This window comes from Oncorhynchus kisutch, unplaced genomic scaffold, assembly GCF_002021735.2.
Source record: "Oncorhynchus kisutch isolate 150728-3 unplaced genomic scaffold, Okis_V2 scaffold419, whole genome shotgun sequence".
Classification (NCBI taxonomy): Eukaryota; Metazoa; Chordata; class Actinopteri; order Salmoniformes; family Salmonidae; genus Oncorhynchus; species Oncorhynchus kisutch.
In genome coordinates this window covers 90,527-100,000 of record NW_022262364.1, presented here as the reverse complement: position 1 = coordinate 100,000, position 9,474 = coordinate 90,527, and positions in this window count along the sequence as shown.

Here is a 9,474-nt window from a genome sequence, read left to right as displayed (position 1 = left end):
GATGGCGTCCAACAAAGGTCAAATAAGGTTTTGAGGCCAGATAGAGGCATATAACCTGGTTAGTGGTGTTTGGCCTTTAGGCTTGTATGTCCCTTCATCCCATGAGAGAGAGTTTAGCCTTTTAAGCCTCTCTGTGTCCTCTCATTCCCAGAAAAAGTCATTTTACCGGTTAGGTCAAATAAGGCCTTGAGGCCTGTTTGTGACCTCTGATGCCCAGATAGAGGCATATAACCTGGTTAGGGGTGTTTGGCCTTTAGGCCTGTATGTCCCTTCATCCCATGAGAGAGAGTTTAGCCTTTTAAGCCTCTCTGTGTCCTCTCATTCCCAGAAAAAGTCATTTTACCGGTTAGGTCAAATAAGGCCTTGAGGCCTGTTTGTGACCTCTGATGCCCAGATAGAGGCATATAACCTGGTTAGGGGTGTTTGGCCTTTAGGCCTGTATGTCCCTTCATCCCATGAGAGAGAGTTTAACTTTTTAAGCCTCTCTGTGTCTTCTTATTCATAATCTTTTAATTTTTGGGTTACCGCTTGTATAGCAATCAGTATCCATCGTGAAATTTCAAAGTGTCCATAATGCACTCAGGTCGCCCCCGACAGAGAGAGGGCCGTAGTAGGGTGTTTCCATAGCGGGCATTAATATCAGAATGACCCTTAAATGCATTTAGGACCATATTTGAATTTTTGGGTTACCAGATGCACGTTTTCAATCACCAGGTGCACGGTTTCAATCACCAGGTGCACGGCTCTATTTCCTCCTCCAGCACTTGTCAAACAGTCCATAAAGCACCCAGGACGGCCCTGAGTGAAAGAGGGCCGTAGTAGGGTGCTCCTATAGCGGGCATTAAAATCAGAATGACCGTTAAATGCATTTATGACCATATTTGTGTTTTTGGGTTACCAGATGCACGGTTTCAATCACCAGGTGCACGGCTCTATTTCCTCCTCCAGCACTTGTCAAACAGTCCATAAAGCACCCAGGACGGCCCTGAGTGAAAGAGGGCCGTAGTAGGGTGCTCCTATAGCGGGCATTAAAATCAGAATGACCGTTAAATGCATTTATGACCATATTTGTGTTTTTGGGTTACCAGATGCACGGTTTCAATCACCAGGTGCACGGCTCTATTTCCTCCTCCAGCACTTGTCAAACAGTCCATAAAGCACCCAGGACGGCCCTGAGTGAAAGAGGGCCGTAGTAGGGTGCTCCTATAGCGGGCATTAAAATCAGAATGACCGTTAAATGCATTTATGACCATATTTGTGTTTTTGGGTTACCGCTTGTATAGCAATCAGTATCCATCGTGAAATTTCAAAGTGTCCATAATGCACTCAGGTCGCCCCCGACAGAGAGAGGGCCGTAGTAGGGTGTTTCCATAGCGGGCATTAATATCAGAATGACCCTTAAATGCATTTAGGACCATATTTGAATTTTTGGGTTACCAGATGCACGTTTTCAATCACCAGGTGCACGGTTTCAATCACCAGGTGCACGGCTCTATTTCCTCCTCCAGCACTTGTCAAACAGTCCATAAAGCACCCAGGACGGCCCTGAGTGAAAGAGGGCCGTAGTAGGGTGCTCCTATAGCGGGCATTAAAATCAGAATGACCGTTAAATGCATTTATGACCATATTTGTGTTTTTGGGTTACCAGATGCACGGTTTCAATCACCAGGTGCACGGCTCTATTTCCTCCTCCAGCACTTGTCAAACAGTCCATAAAGCACCCAGGACGGCCCTGAGTGAAAGAGGGCCGTAGTAGGGTGCTCCTATAGCGGGCATTAAAATCAGAATGACCGTTAAATGCATTTATGACCATATTTGTGTTTTTGGGTTACCAGATGCACGGTTTCAATCACCAGGTGCACGGCTCTATTTCCTCCTCCAGCACTTGTCAAACAGTCCATAAAGCACCCAGGACGGCCCTGAGTGAAAGAGGGCCGTAGTAGGGTGCTCCTATAGCGGGCATTAAAATCAGAATGACCGTTAAATGCATTTATGACCATATTTGTGTTTTTGGGTTACCGCTTGTATAGCAATCAGTATCCATCGTGAAATTTCAAAGTGTCCATAATGCACTCAGGTCGCCCCCGACAGAGAGAGGGCCGTAGTAGGGTGTTTCCATAGCGGGCATTAATATCAGAATGACCCTTAAATGCATTTAGGACCATATTTGAATTTTTGGGTTACCAGATGCACGTTTTCAATCACCAGGTGCACGGTTTCAATCACCAGGTGCACGGCTCTATTTCCTCCTCCAGCACTTGTCAAACAGTCCATAAAGCACCCAGGACGGCCCTGAGTGAAAGAGGGCCGTAGTAGGGTGCTCCTATAGCGGGCATTAAAATCAGAATGACCGTTAAATGCATTTATGACCATATTTGTGTTTTTGGGTTACCGCTTGTATAGCAATCAGTATCCATCGTGAAATTTCAAAGTGTCCATAATGCACTCAGGTCGCCCCCGACAGAGAGAGGGCCGTAGTAGGGTGTTTCCATAGCGGGCATTAATATCAGAATGACCCTTAAATGCATTTAGGACCATATTTGAATTTTTGGGTTACCAGATGCACGTTTTCAATCACCAGGTGCACGGTTTCAATCACCAGGTGCACGGCTCTATTTCCTCCTCCAGCACTTGTCAAACAGTCCATAAAGCACCCAGGACGGCCCTGAGTGAAAGAGGGCCGTAGTAGGGTGCTCCTATAGCGGGCATTAAAATCAGAATGACCGTTAAATGCATTTATGACCATATTTGTGTTTTTGGGTTACCGCTTGTATAGCAATCAGTATCCATCGTGAAATTTCAAAGTGTCCATAATGCACTCAGGTCGCCCCCGACAGAGAGAGGGCCGTAGTAGGGTGTTTCCATAGCGGGCATTAATATCAGAATGACCCTTAAATGCATTTAGGACCATATTTGAATTTTTGGGTTACCAGATGCACGTTTTCAATCACCAGGTGCACGGTTTCAATCACCAGGTGCACGGCTCTATTTCCTCCTCCAGCACTTGTCAAACAGTCCATAAAGCACCCAGGACGGCCCTGAGTGAAAGAGGGCCGTAGTAGGGTGCTCCTATAGCGGGCATTAAAATCAGAATGACCGTTAAATGCATTTATGACCATATTTGTGTTTTTGGGTTACCAGATGCACGGTTTCAATCACCAGGTGCACGGCTCTATTTCCTCCTCCAGCACTTGTCAAACAGTCCATAAAGCACCCAGGACGGCCCTGAGTGAAAGAGGGCCGTAGTAGGGTGCTCCTATAGCGGGCATTAAAATCAGAATGACCGTTAAATGCATTTATGACCATATTTGTGTTTTTGGGTTACCGCTTGTATAGCAATCAGTATCCATCGTGAAATTTCAAAGTGTCCATAATGCACTCAGGTCGCCCCCGACAGAGAGAGGGCCGTAGTAGGGTGTTTCCATAGCGGGCATTAATATCAGAATGACCCTTAAATGCATTTAGGACCATATTTGAATTTTTGGGTTACCAGATGCACGTTTTCAATCACCAGGTGCACGGTTTCAATCACCAGGTGCACGGCTCTATTTCCTCCTCCAGCACTTGTCAAACAGTCCATAAAGCACCCAGGACGGCCCTGAGTGAAAGAGGGCCGTAGTAGGGTGCTCCTATAGCGGGCATTAAAATCAGAATGACCGTTAAATGCATTTATGACCATATTTGTGTTTTTGGGTTACCAGATGCACGGTTTCAATCACCAGGTGCACGGCTCTATTTCCTCCTCCAGCACTTGTCAAACAGTCCATAAAGCACCCAGGACGGCCCTGAGTGAAAGAGGGCCGTAGTAGGGTGCTCCTATAGCGGGCATTAAAATCAGAATGACCGTTAAATGCATTTATGACCATATTTGTGTTTTTGGGTTACCGCTTGTATAGCAATCAGTATCCATCGTGAAATTTCAAAGTGTCCATAATGCACTCAGGTCGCCCCCGACAGAGAGAGGGCCGTAGTAGGGTGTTTCCATAGCGGGCATTAATATCAGAATGACCCTTAAATGCATTTAGGACCATATTTGAATTTTTGGGTTACCAGATGCACGTTTTCAATCACCAGGTGCACGGTTTCAATCACCAGGTGCACGGCTCTATTTCCTCCTCCAGCACTTGTCAAACAGTCCATAAAGCACCCAGGACGGCCCTGAGTGAAAGAGGGCCGTAGTAGGGTGCTCCTATAGCGGGCATTAAAATCAGAATGACCGTTAAATGCATTTATGACCATATTTGTGTTTTTGGGTTACCAGATGCACGGTTTCAATCACCAGGTGCACGGCTCTATTTCCTCCTCCAGCACTTGTCAAACAGTCCATAAAGCACCCAGGACGGCCCTGAGTGAAAGAGGGCCGTAGTAGGGTGCTCCTATAGCGGGCATTAAAATCAGAATGACCGTTAAATGCATTTATGACCATATTTGTGTTTTTGGGTTACCGCTTGTATAGCAATCAGTATCCATCGTGAAATTTCAAAGTGTCCATAATGCACTCAGGTCGCCCCCGACAGAGAGAGGGCCGTAGTAGGGTGTTTCCATAGCGGGCATTAATATCAGAATGACCCTTAAATGCATTTAGGACCATATTTGAATTTTTGGGTTACCAGATGCACGTTTTCAATCACCAGGTGCACGGTTTCAATCACCAGGTGCACGGCTCTATTTCCTCCTCCAGCACTTGTCAAACAGTCCATAAAGCACCCAGGACGGCCCTGAGTGAAAGAGGGCCGTAGTAGGGTGCTCCTATAGCGGGCATTAAAATCAGAATGACCGTTAAATGCATTTATGACCATATTTGTGTTTTTGGGTTACCAGATGCACGGTTTCAATCACCAGGTGCACGGCTCTATTTCCTCCTCCAGCACTTGTCAAACAGTCCATAAAGCACCCAGGACGGCCCTGAGTGAAAGAGGGCCGTAGTAGGGTGCTCCTATAGCGGGCATTAAAATCAGAATGACCGTTAAATGCATTTATGACCATATTTGTGTTTTTGGGTTACCGCTTGTATAGCAATCAGTATCCATCGTGAAATTTCAAAGTGTCCATAATGCACTCAGGTCGCCCCCGACAGAGAGAGGGCCGTAGTAGGGTGTTTCCATAGCGGGCATTAATATCAGAATGACCCTTAAATGCATTTAGGACCATATTTGAATTTTTGGGTTACCAGATGCACGTTTTCAATCACCAGGTGCACGGTTTCAATCACCAGGTGCACGGCTCTATTTCCTCCTCCAGCACTTGTCAAACAGTCCATAAAGCACCCAGGACGGCCCTGAGTGAAAGAGGGCCGTAGTAGGGTGCTCCTATAGCGGGCATTAAAATCAGAATGACCGTTAAATGCATTTATGACCATATTTGTGTTTTTGGGTTACCAGATGCACGGTTTCAATCACCAGGTGCACGGCTCTATTTCCTCCTCCAGCACTTGTCAAACAGTCCATAAAGCACCCAGGACGGCCCTGAGTGAAAGAGGGCCGTAGTAGGGTGCTCCTATAGCGGGCATTAAAATCAGAATGACCGTTAAATGCATTTATGACCATATTTGTGTTTTTGGGTTACCAGATGCACGGTTTCAATCACCAGGTGCACGGCTCTATTTCCTCCTCCAGCACTTGTCAAACAGTCCATAAAGCACCCAGGACGGCCCTGAGTGAAAGAGGGCCGTAGTAGGGTGCTCCTATAGCGGGCATTAAAATCAGAATGACCGTTAAATGCATTTATGACCATATTTGTGTTTTTGGGTTACCGCTTGTATAGCAATCAGTATCCATCGTGAAATTTTAAACAGTAAATAAAGCACTCAGGACGGGCCCCCATTGATAGAGGGCCGTAGTAGGGTGCTCCCATAGCGGGCATGGATGTCTGGAACACCTGCAAGTGTATTTAGAACCATATTTGAATTTTTGGGTTACCAGATGCACGTTTTCAATCACCAGGTGCACGGCTTTGAAAAGTGTGGACTCTGCCATTTTCCCGACCAATTTCTGTAATTTTCAAAAAATGATTAAAAATACTTCCCGAAGGGCTAGAGGTCCCAAATTTCGTCTCATACCCTCTCTCGTGATGGGCAACAATTGCAGCATATCAAAAACATTTCGCATCCATAGGCACCTATGTTTCCTGTAACATTCACTTTTTTCCCAAAACTTAAAACACGATTTTCTATTAAAATGTTTTATACAAAAACGGTTTTAATTAAATGTAAATGCTCGTCTATATGTGCCCTTTCGTTTTAAAAAACCCCCATCCAGATTGGATGTGTACTTTCTGATTTATTCACGTTTTGTGTTTAACCGAATTTTACCCCCAATTTCGGGGCGGACATACACCCTGTGCGGTTCCGGGATTATATCGATAAATTGGCCTGATCGTCAATGACACACTCGGGGGTGGGTCGACCAGACAGGTACCGGCGCGAAATCAGAAACCTGGTTTTTGACAACAAGACTTCCATGTCCTAGAGAGACGGGGGTGGTGCCAAACTGATCAGGCCGAATAGAAAATAAGTACTGGGTACTTTTGAGGGATGTGAGCCCCTCGGAACCATGGTAATTCGGACATTTGCCGCCGGCGTCCGATTTAGTGGTTGGAACAGACCCTTCGGCGTCCGATTTATCCTAACTTTTGAGCCACGTTTCCCAGCTTGGTGATGGGAGGATATTGAGCTCTGCCCCGGCAGTTGTTCTATCCCAGCTATTACCTTGTGGGTTTGGTTCATCAATGACCATGGTTCTGGTCCAATGAAGGTGCCAATCCCTTCGGCGACTGATTGGTGGTTGTTTAGTCCCGGTGAGGGCTAGCTCTCCAGTCCAGTCCCATACTTGTTTCACGGTGCGTCTCCATGGTTGTCCTCTGTTGTCCAGGGAGTTTAATTTCCTCTGACTGATTTGCATTCGTTTTCCACCTGGGAGGGACTCTATCGGCCGGCCTTTGGCTGGTGTTCTGATGGATGTTCCCTCCCGACCCAAGTGGATTTGCCTCTATCGGGGGAGCCCCTTTCGGAAACGTTTGTCCCCTAATTTCGATACGCTCCAGCCGCGCAAAGTTCGTGCGAATTCGAGCCGAACTGTCTGACCAAGTGGCCCTTCATTGGTGTTCCGGTGCGGGGAGTGGCACACTCAGGCTGCGAAGCATGTGGTGTTGGTCATCCCGTAACGCATCGGCGCCAGAAGCACGTTTTCTCAAACCCTGTCTTTAAACGTGGACCTACCTGGTTGACCCAAGCGGTCTGTCCGAGGTTGTGGTTCCTTTTGCCCAGTTGATGGCGTTCCGAATAGGCGCTCCGGCTAGACAAGAGACCTCTCGAGCGGCGCCCCGGCACCTGTGGCTCCGGCCATGGGCAGTTCAGGGCCTCCCGCTGGGCACACGGTGGATGGTGCCAGGGCCTCCTCCCCTGACGGGATAGGACTGGTCCCTGGTTGTTGTTTGCTTAGTGTGCCCAGGTACAAACATCTAAGTTGTGAGTGGCTACCTGGTTGATCCTGCCAGTAGCATATGCTTGTCTCAAAGATTAAGCCATGCAAGTCTAAGTACACACGGCCGGTACAGTGAAACTGCGAATGGCTCATTAAATCAGTTATGGGTTACTGTGTCTGCCCCGGACCTCTGGGCGGGAGGCCGGTGTAGTACCTATAGCCGATGTGTACGGGTTGAGAAATAAAGGAATTGACGGGGTGCAAGTGACTACTTGACCGAATCCTAGCCACTTGATAACCAGGGAAATGAGTTCGATACATTTTCCGACCCAGAGTGTCCAAACTGGGGGATCAAACCTGGACCCACGCATGCTACCCCAAGGGCATGGTCGTGAGGAGCAAAGCTTGGAGGAGCGAATCGAGAGAGAGAAGTTGCAAGCGAAAATAAGAAGCCAAACGAGCGAAAGAAAGAAAAAAAAGTGTAAAACCAAGCATTGCTTGGAAATGAAAGGGTTGTGGAATTCCGGACCCAAGGGGGAGAAATCTCCTCCTCGCAAAAGAGGAATTTGCGAAACTGTATCCTTCCAAGATACATCTCAGGCCTCGGACCCAGATCCCCCCAATGACCTGAAGGAGAGGAGGGACGTGGGCTCGGTGGCGTCTCAGTGTGTCGGCGAAATAAAGACACCTGCCCTAGCATCGTGGGATGGGGGCAGGGATGTCGTGATGCCACCACAGCCAGTTCATACGGTTGAAAATAGTAAGGAAGCGAGTACCCTGGCCAGTCACTCAATAGTCCCTACTGGGGCCCAGCTGTTCTTGCTCCCTGTCCGAGATGTGATATGTGGGCGATGTGGAAGGGCCCTCAGCACCATTGGGAGTACAGTGAAACACTTTGCAGTGGTTCATCCAGAGGTGCAGGTGCTGTTTGGGTGTAGAGCTTGTGGTAAGTCAAGCGAGAATAGCCACTCCATCTCCTGTCACATCCCTAAATGCAGGGGTGTGGTAGAGACCCGGATGGAGTTAGATAGTGACCACATTTGTGGGCATTGTCCAGCGAGGTTCGCTACGGCTGTGGGACTGACCCAACACAAACGACACAGACACATCGCCATTTACTGTATGGAAAAGGAGAGGGGGCAGACAGTGGGCATGAAAAAAATACAATGGATCGAAAACAAGAAAAAGGGGGTCGAGCGAAGGAAGCTGACTCTCCTGAGTGATAAACTGGCTGGGATGAATTCTACCAGTAGGCAGGCTACAGACAGCCAGGCCACTGATAGTACCGTTGAAGGGGCGAGACTGATTAGACGAGAACTGAGATATGGTAAGGTGCAGAACGACGCTCTCCAGGAAGCAACGGAAGAGTTGCTGCCCAAACCCGGAACACCACCAACACCCCAAACGGGGCTCCGGGGAATTCTCCGCGGGGCTCTAACCAGGGAAGCTACCTATGAGGGTGTTCAAATAGGAGAAGTCAAATTGTCCTTGAGGGGTGTAGAGCAAGACCCTACCTTGCTCGCATCGTCAGCACTTGAACTACAGCGGTTGCTGGGTGGAGGTGCGGGGTCCCGAGCTAGGCTCAACCAATCGAGGGAGCGCAGGCCCGCATTGCCAAGTGAAGGAATGGGCGAAACCAAGACGACTGAGTATCATAGAATACAGCTCCTGTATGAAAATAATCGGTCAAGACTGGGAGAGTACATTCTGGATGGCAATGTAGGTGGGACTGCTGCATCCCCACCACTTGAGGTTGCTTTAGCATTCAAGAGTCGGTGGGAGGTGACAGAGTCATACCATGGGCTTGGCCAGTTCTGCTCTAGAGAGGTGGCTGACAATCGGGTCTTCCAATCGCTCATCTCAGCGGCTGAGGTTGGGGAAAACCTCAAGGCAATAAAAAATGGTACTGCAGCAGGACCGGATGGGATAACGAAGAAAGGGATAAAGGATTGGGATCCCTCCGGCGCAAAGCTAGCAGTAACATTCTCAACATGGTTGACAGCGGGCACCCTGCCTGAACCCTTCAAGAAGTGCAGGACGACCTTGATACCCA